Source organism: Eleutherodactylus coqui, chromosome 13, assembly GCF_035609145.1.
Source record: "Eleutherodactylus coqui strain aEleCoq1 chromosome 13, aEleCoq1.hap1, whole genome shotgun sequence".
In the NCBI taxonomy this organism is placed as follows: domain Eukaryota; kingdom Metazoa; phylum Chordata; class Amphibia; order Anura; family Eleutherodactylidae; genus Eleutherodactylus; species Eleutherodactylus coqui.
The window spans coordinates 55,538,052-55,553,171 of record NC_089849.1 but is presented as its reverse complement, the minus strand read 5'-3'; positions in this window follow the sequence as shown (position 1 = coordinate 55,553,171).

The window sequence follows — 15,120 nt, the reverse complement described above, 5'->3', positions numbered from 1 at the left end:
AGGTGGGTTTTTAATGTAATTGGTGAGGGGGTATAGACACTATTTAAGGTTGTATGTCAGTGTATGTGTTGAACTTGACAAAGGCTACATGGGGTAGCCGAAACGTTGTTTATGTGTGGATTTAATAAAGACATCCGTTGGATGTGAACTTACTTTTTTGCACCCATTTGCTGCTCAATCTATAATCATTTGGATGTATATTGCCACCAACACAGATGGGAACAAAGCCTAAGTGGTACTCACCTGTTCGATCAACCACTCCAGTGCTTACAAACAGGCTTTCTTGACATGGCTGCAGTGGTGATATGCCCATATACTCCACTGCTGCAGCCAATCATCAGCCTTAGTGATATATGGCACCAGACTGCAAGCATGTGGTTTATACAGATAGGTCACTGTTGTAGCAATGTAAACAAATCAGAATGGGGAATTGGAGCTGCAGTAGGGCATCGAACAGGTGAACATAGCTTCTTCTATTGTTCTTTGTAATTTCCTGCATTTACCTCATTGTTTATAACTCAGACAACCCCTTTAAAAGTGTCATAGGAAATAAACTAGATATATATTGCACTGAAGCAGCAAGATAGCAGCATACCCACACCATAATAGCTTTGTGAATAAATACAGTACCATAAGCAAGATCATAGCATAAATACAGCACCAGAAGAAGCCCAGTACTTAAATACAGCACCAGAAACAAGCTCATAACATAAACATAAATAGAGCACAAACCTACCTCAATACATGGGGAAAATACCCGAACCAAGCTCATAACATAAATACAGCCCCAGAACCAAGCTCATAATATAAGTTCAGTAGCGGAACCGAGCAGTCGTGTTGATAGGACACTGATGGGCTGACAATGGTGCTTCCGAGCACCAGAGGGCAGGAAAGAGCTGGGAGAAGGAAGATTCGTGTAGCTCCATATGACACTGCTGCATGGAGGAAGAAGATCATCTCTGAGGGCACAGAGCGATTGCTCCCAGCCTACATTGCCTGGTACGAGTTGCTAATCGGTGCCCTGTTTGACTGCATAGGTGGCACATAACTAAGGCTGCCCATGGCACCAACAATGCTCATTGTGCTCTCTTGCCCTCGAAAAGGTAGTAGGAAAGCTCCTGTGACTCTCTATATCTCTTCCTCTTGTGACAAGTCAACCGGTAGGGGAACCATCAGCAGGTCAAAATGTTGCTTGTTCAAGGCTCATTTGTATGTCACACAATATTTAGGGTCCTCAATTGGCACTTTATGGTCTGTCATCTGTTAGGGGGCAAAATGGAAGTGTAGGCTGAACTTAGTGATTCATGATGTGTACAAGTGCTATTGTTATATGATCACTTCTCTGCAATGGGGATAAAACAAGACCCCGTGGGCTTCACAAAGTAAGCAGCTAGAAAGAGACACCTTTGTCAAATATAAATGTCATGTCGGAGCCATTATGGCCTCACTCTGTTTCATAACGGACAGCCCCTGAAAGCTTGCAGTAATTGGATTTTCTGTCCAGCTCATTCCCATCTTCTTCAGAGACACTTGATGTGATTCGTAAACCAGATATGAGAAAATCTATGGCAAGCCAGAGACCTGCTTCTATTCCCCGCACAAGGAGACTCACAAAGTGCATGACTGTCTGTTCCCTCCCCACGCCAAGGTCACCCATTATACATGCTCTCTGCAGCGCTCTTGTAATTACGCAGTGCTGGAAATTATTATTTAATGCATGCAAAATTATAGTAATTATTAATAAAACTGTCCTCCTCTGATGGGAATTGAAGCTTTGGTCAGGGATTTCTTAACAAAAAGTAATATGTAAGAGAGTGTATCTTCAACAGAGGAAGTTTTCACATTTTAATATCATCCAGTGTTAATAAGTTCTATTTTTATGGCGTTATTTCTCACTGATATAGCGCCAATCTGATGTGAACAGTTTACTCAGGCATCAGTGTCTCTAGGAGCACAGATTACACAGGTCTGCAAAAAAAAAATAATTTAAGAGCTGTTTTGGTTATTCCACATAATCTTTATATATTTCGGTACGCTGAATTCGAAAATGACCTCTGTTTTGTCATAGGATGCCACATTTCCTGACAATTCAGTTATCTATGTTAAATAAGGTAATACCTGAAAATAAATTAAAATAGACTTATTAAATTAATTTTTAATTACAAATTTTACATGAAAATCATTTTTGAACTGAAATGAGCCGTGTAAAACATACTAAAATAGTTTCTTCTTCCCCGTGAGGCTCCTCTTGGTACTTTTACACTTGTGAGTAGCATCTGTTATGTCTCTCTGAAGCATCCAACAGTAGTCCGCCATCATTGTAATGCCCCATTTTCCCTGGTATCTTCTTTCCATCTCTTTAATGTCCTGGTGGAATCAATCACCTTGTTCTTCACTCACAGCTGCCAAATTTTCAGGAAAGTAGTCAAGATGGGATTGGAGGAAATGCACTTTCAAACTCATCAGGCAACCTAAAGCTTGAAATGCTTTCAGCATTCGTCCAACGAGCTTTTTGTAGTCAGGATTTTTCTCATTGCGTAAAAATTTCTCAACGACACAATCCACCCTTCTTTTTGAGAATCCGTCATGGTATTGACAAACTCTTGATCAGCTATAAGCCTTCTGATGTCTTGTCCGATGAACACGCCTTCCTTCAATTCTGCCTCCGAGAGGCCTGAAGCTTGGTGACCAAATATTTGAAGCATTCTCCATCTCTTGGAAGTGATTTCACGAATTGCTTCATCAATCCCAATTTTATATGGAGAGGTGGTAGAAGAACTTTATGAGGATGTATCAAAGTTTCTCAGAGGACATTTTTTTGACTGACTGTGAGCAGCCTTGGCTGCCAACTCTTCTAGGTCCAGTGATTTTGTCCAGTGATTTTGTCAGTCTCGACTGTCCCATAGACACAGAAAACAAGGGTATGTGGTATATCCAGCTTGTTACCCAAGCAGCATGCACAAGATCTTTAAATCCCCACACACTTGCCAACCGTGGTCTTCATATTTAAGTTTACGAAGAACCAATTCCAAGTTCTCATAGGTTTCCTTCAAGTGTACGGAATAACCTACAGCAATGGAAGCATAAAGTCTGTAATATTCAGCTGTTGCTTCAACACTGTATATTCACCACAAATGAAACATAAACTGTCAAGCGAATTAATACACTTCCGCGGAGCCATAACGCTAACTTGGGGAAACACGATTTAAGAATGACAAGCTAACACAAAGAGATTGTGGGAGTTACTCCTTCTCTTTCCGTTTGTCAGTGGCCACAGCATCAGAGATCCGGCATCACTGGCATCGGTGGCAGACATTGAGTGTGGGAGCGAGCTGTCAGCAGCCAAAGCAGCAGAGAGCTAGCATCTGGGACACAGCAGAGAGGCGGGACAATGGCACAGACATGTCTGCAGAGGGAGCATATGGCCAGGGAAGATGCTCTGCGGCTTCATAAGTCACAGCGCAAAGGCTTTGCCTGGGGAAATGGGAGGGCACAGCCTCACAGCAGGGGGATTTCTAGAGTGGTTGCAGTATCACTAGGTGCCTCCTAGTGGTTCACCACGGGAAGAAGGAAGGGAGACGGCTGCTCCGGGGAGAGTGATTGCTGAGGCATGCTAGGACCTTGCTCATGGCAGCCAATCAGCTCCTGAGAGCGTCACCACCCTTTCAAGCACCCTGTATCTTGTCTCCACCCATACTTCCGGTGGCATCAAGATACAATAGTACCACAGGCGAGAACCAAGAAAAAAAATTGAATCAAGCCCGTGCATGTCAGATCCTGCGCGGTCAGCTTGCAACATGTTCATGCTGGTTTCTATTAGCTCACTCTGGAATTTTTTCTCTTTGAAGGTTATGTTTTTTTGGCATTGTATATCTTAAATGCACTGATGTGATTATGGAGCACATTCTAAATGGGGATCGTTCAGATATATTAAATAAAAAACCTAAAAATGTAAATGCAAAAATTTCAAATAAGTAGTAATTAAATAAGTTACTCTTCCAAAATTCCTGACTCCAAAGTCACTAATCCCAAGTCACACTTATGACACAGTACAGTTACAAGACAACCACGCACGCTCACTTAGGTTTTGATTGATATAACGCTTAGCTGTAGCGCTTCTGTTCTTCTTCTGTTTGGAATCTAAGGCTTAATGTCTTGTGAGTAAAGTCATTTTATGGCCATGGCTTTAAAGTAACCCTTTGGTTTCAAGACGAAATTCTGTCCTGGGATTGGAAAGGGAGTGGGGTAGATTACAAGCAGTTTTTCTTCTCTGCCGCCCCTCCAATCTGCAAGATCTAGATTCCGTTTTTTGGCCATCCCCAATGGCCGCAGCAGTTTGCTAACTACCTAATTCACACTGTGCACTGCTCTCTGACTGGTCAGAGCTGCTCACATGATCAGGGCTGGCCAATGAAAGAGCAGGTATAGTGCATTGGTACTCTATCACTACCAATGCACTCTGGGGATCAGGTAGTCAGAAGACTGCATCAACATCTTGGATGGTTGAAAACAGACCCTGAAATGATGGATAGGAGGGACAGCAGAGAAAACTAACTGCAGGTAACTTATCCCCGGCAGAATTTTTCCTCAAACTGTAGTGTCTCTTTAAACTTAGATTGCCATCATATAAAATGATTATTCTTTATTGAAAAGTATCTAAAAACATACACACAAGGGCTAGACCAAATGGGATAGGGGTAAATACGCCCCAAAGCCCTGTGTGTTTTTCACAGGGTTTTGGGGCATATTTATCCCTATCCCATTTGGTCTAGCCCTTGTATGTATGTTTTTAGATACTTTTCAATAAAGAATAATTTTAAATAGTCTAGTCTGTGAAGGGCTTCGAATATTTCTAGACTTTCTGCAGGTGTGAATTCTAGATTGCCATCATACAGTGTACAATTATGGATGAATAAATGCCTCTAACATGAATCCCAACCTTTTAATACCATATCGATTGCAGGTCCAATATTTTTGGTTGACTGATTAATTAATATAATCGTTTCTCCATAGGGAGAGCAGCATGCTTCTCTGGGTAATATGCAAATAAGGGAGATGGAACAACACCCCTGTAGCGCCACCTATGGGAAGGCAGCATTTCTGACCCATGTCACAGGCCTCTCACTAGCAAAGCCAGGAACCTTCTGCACACTGATGAGGGGCAAACACCCCGAAACAGCTGTCTGTGTATGGTATCCTGGCTTGGCTTTCAATTCCTAGTAATTGTTACAAGGCTTGTTTACAGAGTCTAACATTGATTTGAAAAAGAAAAAGTCCTGCTGTGCTTATAATGGAGTTACCTCTAAGGAGTAGCCGCCAGTTGATTCAATCCACAGATAAGGTTTATTACTTAAAACCGCTGAGGTAATAAAACCTCTTGCAAAAAACAATCAAATACAAACAGGATAGAGTGCATGCAACTCGTTTCGGCGAAAAGATCCACCTTTATCAAGCATAAGAATATCTCAAAACTGTTGCTATAAATAATACTCAGCCCATATCATGTGTTCGAATAGAAGAGGGAGGTCCTCCATGTTCCGCCAGCATCAGGCGCCATTAAGGCGCCTCTTGATGACGTCTATTCTTCTAATGTCATCAACTAGTGCCGTCTGGAACACACGTAGAATTCCAAAATGCGTAGCAAGTGATGACGCAATGACAAAATCCAAAAGGCTCTGAGGCCGTCTGGAACGCACATAGTGTTCCAAGAAGCGTAGCATGTGATGACGCGATGACGTAATGCATAAGGCTCTAAGAGACCTCCCAAAGGTCACACTCCTATGAGCCGTAACGCGCATCACGTAACAGCGTGATGACTCAATGCACCTGCTCTTTCAACAAGCTTTATTGGAACCCTATATACGTTCCCAATCTATATAGACCACTTTTTCAAAAATCTTCACTATGCAGCTGGTGATATGTAATTAAATAAAATATAATATAACTAAAACTATTATATTTTATTACATATCACCGGCTGTATAGATTCGCCTCCGTATAAAATATACGGCGGCAAATACTGATGAAATACTGCTAACAAACGGTTGTAATGTCATTTGTAACACGGTCGTAATACGGATACTCTATGCACACCAGTAGGCTTTTCATCATTTCTTGGAGGAATGGGGCATAGTTTCTTACTAGACTTCTATAGAACTAACATGCAATGTCCTCCTTACCCCTAGGCCCTTCCTACACTCATTAGATCTGTGGTATGCTCAGTGAAAGCATCGTCCATGTTTAGCTTTATTGCTTCAAATGTTTGACTTGATGATCATTCTAATATAAATGCTTTCAAATCGATACATTCAAGATATATGAAATATATTATTTCCTACAGACACACTGTACACATAATGAAATCCTACAGAGGGAGAACCTTGGCAATACGCACCACAACAAATGTGTTGACTGAGGATTACTTGGTGTGTAACATATTTGATGAATGTTATTATATGGCTGCTGCAATAAATCCTTTCCCCATTCCTCAGCATACACCGGGGCCTTTAAATACTTATAAACTGCAGGGCATAATCCCCCATAATTTTGCAGCACATGCTAACTGGCTTTTAACAAATCAATTACTCTTAATTGCTGTGGGTTATTAGAATAATGGATTTGCTAGACTGCTGCGGCTTTATTCAGTGTTGACTAAGAAGGCTTGGGATTTACTTAAAGGCCCATAGTTCATTATACTTGATTAATGAATGCAAAATTCAGTCTAGGGCTTCTTCCAGAGAAAATGTTTGGATATTGTTGTATAATTACAATGTGGTAAGTCTGTTATTTAATATAGAAAAATGGACAGATAATATACAAAGTCTTCGATTCAGTGCCCTGTTCCTTATGCTTTACCTGATTCCTCTGTCCAAACAGCTGGGACCAGAAATTAGGGTTGAGCGAACCAAACCAATAGAATCCTGTTTCAAGTCAAACTTTGTTAATGAAGAAGAATCCAAGAATCCAAACCTCATGCGGTTTGATTCGGTAGAATAGCAAGTTCATAAAAACCTCTAAAATTAGTGTTGAATGGTAGTTTAACGTTTAGCGTTTAGCATGGTTGTCCTATGTTCCTTAGTCAGATTAAACCTAGAACTCCAGCACTGAAAAGCAACGGTGCTAACCATGAGCCACTATGCTGTTGCCTTTTCCTTTGCCAGAGGAGGGGAAGAATAAGAAATGCTGAAAACATACAAACTCTATGCAAATGTTGCCTTGAACCTAGGTCACCAGTGCTTCAAGGCAACAGTGCTAGCCATTGAACCAGCAACACTGTCATTTCATACTAATTTTAGGGTTTTTTATGACCCTCTAGTTTAGTTCAAAATAATTTGAATTGAACCAAACGTTTTGATGAAATTTGGTGAAACAGCCGATTTGAACATTTGAAAAGTTTGCTCATCTCTACTAGAAATATTGAGGGTGTCATGAGTATGTGTCCTTCATGTTTATACTAAATGTTGGAACTCAAAAACATGGCTTCTAGCATGGCTACTAGGGATAAGCGAGTATACTCGCTAAGGCACTACTCGCTCGAGTATTGTGCCTTAGCCGAGTATCTCCCCGCTCATCCCAAAAGATTCGGGTGCCGCCGCGGGGCGGGGAGCTGCGGGGGAGAGCGGGGAGGAACGGAGGGGAGATCTCAGGCAGGGAGATACTCGGCTAAGGCACATTACTCGAGCGAGTAGTGCCTTAGCGAGTATACTCGCTCATCCCTAATGGCTACCCTTTTCTTCTTTGGCTACATCTGAGTAATTTAGGGAGGGGTAGGATGCAGAAGAGAAACCTTAGGTGATTAGTTCTACTATGCAATGAGTGACCTCTTTATTGGTGGTAGGTGCCCTTTAATGTTTGGTGCTTTCATGTATGGAAATTAGACCCATGAGTGCAGCATAAAATCAGCAAGTTTTTCATGGATCAGTTTCAGTGTGAATCCACATCAGAATGGCAAAATCAGCAATCTGAGTGATTTCCAATGAAGCCTGCTCATCAGCTCTAGACTAGTCGGGGCCAGGATTTCATAAACTGCAAAGCTTGGGGGGGGGGGGGGGGGTTATATGGTGAATAGTGTGATTGAGTAAACAATTTAGCAAAAGGGAATCCTGTAGAGGTAAACAACCGGTTGTCGAAAGGAATCAAAGGGGGATGCAAAGAATGAGTTATGAGCATGCAGTGCATAGTCAACCAAGATCTAGCCGAATACAATGCTAGTGCTCCATCAAATGTGTCTTAATGCACAATTTGCTATTCCTTAGATCAGATTGACTATAACAGCAAACAACCAGTTTGGGTACAATTGCTGTCTTAGGGCTCGGTCAAGCGAGCGCTTATTTTTGCATGCCTATGTACACAAAAAAATGCACTCCACAGATGTAGAAAATGCGTGTGACCAAAGCTCTGTGCTGTTTTTTACATGTGTGTGAAGCAGCTGTGCTTGTAGTAGCGCAGCTGCTCTGCGAAGTTCCCCTCATCATTGAACACTGTGACAGCACTGTTACAGTGTTCAGTGATGATGGGACTGCAGCGGGGATGAAAGAATCCTCTGCCACAGCTGTCACAGCTGTGACAGAAGACCTTGATGCTATCCCATTGATTCAAATAGGGCTGGCACTGCTGCCGCCTCATTGAAAGCAATGGGATAATAATATAATAATAATAATCTTTATTTGTATAGCGCCAACTTATTCCGCAGCGCTTTCAGGCATGGATAAATGCAAAACAATACAACAATTACAATATAAGGTACATTGGGTTAGACACAAATGGGTTGAGGGTGGTACAGGAGGTGCAGGGGGTGGGGAACACAGGCAATAGGAAATATTATGTACAGATCATTTATCAGAAGGCAAACAGGGTGGAGCACCATAGTGAGGGGCAGGGGACTAGGTCAGGAGATTTGGTATGCTTCCCTGAAGAGGTGCGTTTTTAAGGCACGTCTGAAATTTCGTGCATCGGGAATTGTCCGGATGCCTTGGGGTAGAGCATTCCAGAGGATGGGTGCTGCTCTAGTGAAGTCCTGTAGGCGAGCATGAGAGGTTCGTATTACAGGGGTGTTTAGTCTGAGGGTGTTAGCCGATCGGAGTGAGCGGGCTGGGTGGTGTACTGACAGTAGGGAGGCGATGTATGGTGGTGCAGCGCCATGCAGAGCTTTGTGAGTGAGGTAGAGGAGTTTAAATTTAGTTCTGCAGTGGATGGGCAGCCAATGCAGCGACTGGCATAATGCAGAGGCGTCTGAATAACGACTGGATAGAAAAATGAGTCTAGCTGCTGCATTTAGTATGGATTGGAGCGGAGCGAGTCTAGTGCGGGGGAGGCCAATGAGTAGCGAGTTGCAGTAGTCAAGCCGGGAGTGGATGAGCGCAACCACGAGCGTCTTTAGCGTGTCCGTGGTTAGGAACGGACGTATGAAGACAACCCCGGCAGCGATGGTTTTCGGGGGAGGTGGGGGGAGGGGTGTGTGAAATATTAGCTCTACCCCGCAAATCATCCCTAACTGTTAAAAAAATAATAATATAACTCACCTAGAAGCACTGTCCAGCTCTTCTCCCCATCACCGTCAGTCTTCTTCTGTATTCTGCTGGCTGGGGATTGAAAAATCCTCGCCTCCACAAAGTGTTTTCTCTGATTGGCTGAGCGCTGTGACCAATCACAGGTAGCGCTCAGCTGTAATCCAATGAATGGCTGAGCGCTGCCACTGATTGGTCATAGCGATTAGCCAATCAGAGGCAGCATTTTCTGGAGGTGGGGATTTTTAAATCCCCAGCCACCAGAATACAGATGAAGACTGCTGGGGATGGGGAGAAGAGCCGGAGGAGAGTTAGGTGAGTTAATTTAATTTTTTTTTACACAGATAAGGATGATTTTCGGGGTAGGGCTTATATTTCAAGCCCCCCTCAAAAATCATTGCTGCAGGGGTTGCCTTCATCCCATTGCTTTCCTATAACAGGAGGGCTGTACTTGGAGATGGTCACCCTCATAAACAACGCGTCCCACATGGTTTTCACGTCATCACTGCTGAGACAACATATATTGATACTATCAGCTTTAGCTTTATTATAATTACTTTTATTATTTTACCATCTCGGGCACCTTTTTATGCTTTTACGCTACTGTGGCGCTGTTATAATGGATGTTTATGCATATTGAATGTGACATTTATTATATTCTCCTAGGTTTTGGACTAGCAGTGTTACTGTTGATTACCACTCGCATCTTTCACCTGCTTGCGCACTGAATTTCCATTATATTAGATACCTCTATTTCTAATTTCTGACTATTGCAAGAAGCTATCCTGTCTGTGTGGGCCAATATTCTTGCAGAACTATTTCAACAACACGCACCAATTACTGCAATTCTGAAGGTCCAAGGACGACTAATGCACTACTAGATGGGTTACTCTAATAAAGCAGCTATTCAGTGTATGTCTACATATTGTAAACCATTCAGATTCCTCCTGGCAAAGAGGGAGATGTGTACTGAGACCACTACATTTTCCATTCACAGATGATGTGAAGGGCACTAACTAGTAAGAAGTTTGCTCATAAATACAGAAATCATTAGAGCGATGACAAAGTGCATGGTGAGACAAATTCTAGTGTAAATTCATTTGATTAGTATAAACCATAGCTGGCTTTAGCTGTGTGTGACCCATGTGGTTGCACAGAGCACAGGCCACCAGCCTGGAGAGGCACCAGGTGGATGTAGGCTGAGGACAATCTCCTCCCTCAGCTTGGTCAGATGATCTTTCTTCGAGGGCAGCATGTTGTATAACTAGATGAATCATCCTTCTCCTGGCTCTGTTTCCTCACCTCTGATGTTTCAAGCCCATCAGCACCCTAAAACACAGTTGCTTTGTTTTGCTACTGCGGTTCTGTTATGAGCTTGATTCTGAGTCCGTATCCATGTCATGAACTTGGTTCTGGGGCTGTATTTATCTGCATGAAAAGGAAAAAGCAAGAAGCAGCTCACTACCTCAGTCCTCAGGTGATGCGTTTAAAAATTAGCGTGACTTAAGCGGGCGGCGCAGTGGAAAAATGCTGCTAGCAACGTTTATCTGCACAAAAGGGCTCGGTCACACGGGCATTTTGACGCTCAAAAAGAGCGCTGCCCGCTATCCTCTGCCACAGCTGTGCCACAGCTGTCACAGAGGAGTGCGATGTTCTCCCATTACAATTACAATACAGCCGGTTCCATTGAAAGCAAAGGGCTGCCGGCCATCGCTGTAGTAATATTCGGGGTAGGGCTTAAAATATAACCCCTTCCCTAAAAACCCTCCTAAAAATGTGTAAAAATAAAAAAAAAATCTATACTCACCTCTCTGCAGCTGCCAGGGCTCAGCCGAGTCCAACCGGCGCTTCTCCCTGCACTGCTCTCAGTAGTATTCAGCAGGCTGGGATTTAGAATCCCCGCCTGCTGAATAAGCTGCCTCTAATTGGCTGAGCGAAGGGACCAATCAGAGGCAGCTCTCAGCTGTCATTCAATTGGTCACATTGGAATTCCGCAGTGTGAACATTGAGCTATTAGGTTCAATAGAACCTAATAGCTGCTGGATTTCGTGGATTTCCGCTGCGTTTCACGCGGCAGAAATCTGTTTACGGACACTAGCCCTAATACCATCACAGCAATGCTTTCTAAACAGAGTTGTCAACTTTCCAGGAATTCTTGGTCAGTCCTTAAAAGTAGTTTGATTTTTTCCAGTGTCTGTGAAAAATATTACATGCGTCCATTAATTTTTTGAGGCTGGTGCTATTTTAGCAGGTTATTGTGATTGCAATTATAGTCATTTTACATGTGTCTGTAAAAATAAATGCTTCTAATTCTATTAGCTTAACCCCTTAATGACGAAGCCTATTTGCGCCTTAGTGATGGAGCCAAATTTTGGAAATCTGACATGTCTCTTTAACATAGAATAACTCTTTTTTCACATTTTCAACTGTAACATCTTAAATACGTGCAAACATACTGTATAAATTTTTGATAAGATATATTTCCATCTGTTTACTTTATTCTGGAAACACATTTGCAAAACTTTAGTTTTTTTTTAAAACTATTTAGGAGACATACAAATTTATCATTCCTTGCATTTTGAGAAACACTTTGTTTTCCTACACCAAGCCAAGATGGCAAAGGCTCATATGTGCCAGAATGATAGTTAGCCCCACAAATGACCCCGTTTTAAAAACTACACCCCTTAATGTATTCACTGAGGGGTATCATGAGTATTTTGGATCCGATCTATGAGGGGAGTTGAAACTTTTACTTTATTTAACTTTTCCGTGTCCCCGGTGACATCTCCTGCTTTTCGGCTACCTTCAGTAACCGTGAGCCAGGAGATTTCAAATGTCCCGCGACAACCTGCGTCACCCTTTTTCTTTTGGCATGCATGCGCAGAAGATGGCCAAAGGTCATTTTTGGACCAGATCATCACGGGACATCGCGGATGATGGTGGTGAGTAGACTGTGATCCATGAGTGGAGCTGAAACTCTAACTTTTTGTCATTTTTTATTTACTTTCATGCGATCACCGCTATCAATTGAATAGTACTGATCTCATGACCGCGGGTCGGATATCCCGGCCTCCCATGACATCTCCAGGTTACCGGCTACCTCCATCAGCCGTCAACATGGAGCTGTCACGTCCCCAGCCCACGTGGCTTTAATACTCAGAGGAAACATGTTTTTATGTCCCTGAGGATTAAAGCCCACTTAGCTGGGACATAAAAAAGGCAATGGGGTCGTCACTAAGGGGTTCAATAGAGCCATCTGTCTAGGAGTCTATGGGAGCTTCCTGTGTTTTCATCAAAAGATAGGTCAAGACCTATCTTTTGACGCAGTGAGAAAAATTGGCGACCGAAAACAGTCGTCCATTTTTACGCTTTGACAGCGTGATTTTTTGACCCACCAGAAAATCACTAGTATGAATGAATGTGATGGAATCCAATGCTTCACATTTTATCCTGCCACGTAAAAACGCTTGTGTGAATGAGGGCTTAGACAAAGAGTTAGCATGCTATAAAATCCATCATGAGTGTTCCTTGTACTCGGATGCACAAAATGTTATTAGCAGCATCTGCCAACATTTATCTAATGCACATGGCCAGCTCTAGGCTTCCTCTCTAGTCATTGCAAATAAAATAATTGGTGGCATTATTTATAGAAAAGACCAAAAGTACACCCCAACAGGAATTGTAAGCAGTCATCGGAAGTCGTTCCATACAGTACGCTGCACTAATGCAATGTGTATACATCTCACGGAAACATTAGAGACAAGTCTAAAAAATACCAAACATTACTACCGGTAAGGTATAAAAAACAACAACATAGGACAAAGAAAGAAAAACATTTCTTCAAACGACATGCTATCTATAATATTGGTGTCCTCTTGTGTTCCAGAGGGACCCCCTTAGGCACCAGGGCCAGGAGGGACGGCTACCTCTGCATCCCCTACAGCTACACACCTGGTCATGGGAGATACAATATGCAGGAGAATCATAAAAGTGTTTTTGTAGACTTTGAGGAGTCATGCACATGAGTAGTTTTGAGAAGGAGAATCGGAAATGTAGACTTTCAAAATACATTTTCTGTAAAAAGGATAGAAAATGACAATATACATTTCTATTCAATCTTGCAATGTAGATTCATGGCATATAAAATATGAAGTTACAAGAAAAAGCAGCCAGAAGAATCACCATAAAAACGCCTACTGTGAAATTACACTGTTTAGCATACAAAACATGTTAGTTCTCTGCATTGTAAAGTCTGATCTGCGCCGGTCATTTAATCACAGATACATGTCAAGCCGTTTTATCCTTATTGGGAAACCAACCCTAAAAAAATAATATAATTATTTGTTTCTGTGATTTCCAGTGATAACATTACATCTCATTTTATTGTCCATATCAATGTAGCATGAGTAAAGGCCCATTTACATGCAACGATTATCACTCAAAATTCATTCAGACGATGGCATATGAGCGATAATCGTTGCGTGTAAACACGACCATTCTGCATCTTTCGTCTTAATGATGATTTTAAGGTGAACTTAAAATCCATCCTTCAGCCACGGAGATATAAAGTATTTCTCAACAGACTGCATGTTGAGTTCTCAGCACAAGTCAGGAGATTACATTGTATTCTGCCGGCAACCCCCGACGAAGACAATGCAGCTGTGTGCAGAGTCCAGTCCAGAAAAAGCTCCCAGAGGCCCTTTTACACACAAATGAAGATGATAAAGTGTTAATGGACATTATTGTCCATTAACCCTTTATGCAAAATGATTGCTAAAACTTTCAATAGTTTGAAAGATTATCTTTGCGGTTCAATGAGCCTTAATGGTTTAAACAGATGAACGCGGTAGCGCATCCTTTTGCATGCATGAAACTCACACCTGCGAAACGTGATGAATCAAACGCATTGATTTCACCGGGCTTGTTCTTATGTGTTTCTTGCCCTATCTTTCTACGCTTTACACTGAAAGCTGCCATAGAAGTCAACGGTAGGTTAAAAAAAGCAAGGGTAAGGTGTAACACTGCGGATAATGTAGGGAAAAGAAGATAGCTGGCCCTTATTAGGCTGAAAGTAGCCATTCTATTCCACAGAAAGGGAGTATCACGCGCGCATGAACTGGCATTGCGAGCACAAAATTTACAGTACTATGCACTGACATAAGCATATCAGCCTGAGTATTGGCATCAAACCTTGTTCATGCGCAAATATCCTCCATTGTAGCAAGCGTATTTGCACATACATTCGTCTATCAAAGCCCTAGGTGCCATGGCAGGCATTAGCAATATGCAGCCCGTGTGTTTGCACAGGGTGCTGTTCACCTGCTTGTAGGAGAGGCTGGAAGATATAGGTCCATACAGGCAAATGATCTTCTTCTTTCTTGCTTCAGCATCTTGTGGAGCAACATGAATCATCTTCCTCCTGGCTCCTCCCCTCTGATGTTCTGTGGCATGGCTCTTTGCCTATCAGTGCCCCAGCAACACAATTGTTTAGTTCTGTGTCTATGTTTATGAGTTTGGTTTTGGTGTCATATTTATGGTATGAGCTTGGTTCTGGTGCTGTATTTATGTTCTGAACTTGGTTCTGGTGCTGTATTTATGTCATGAGTTTACTTCT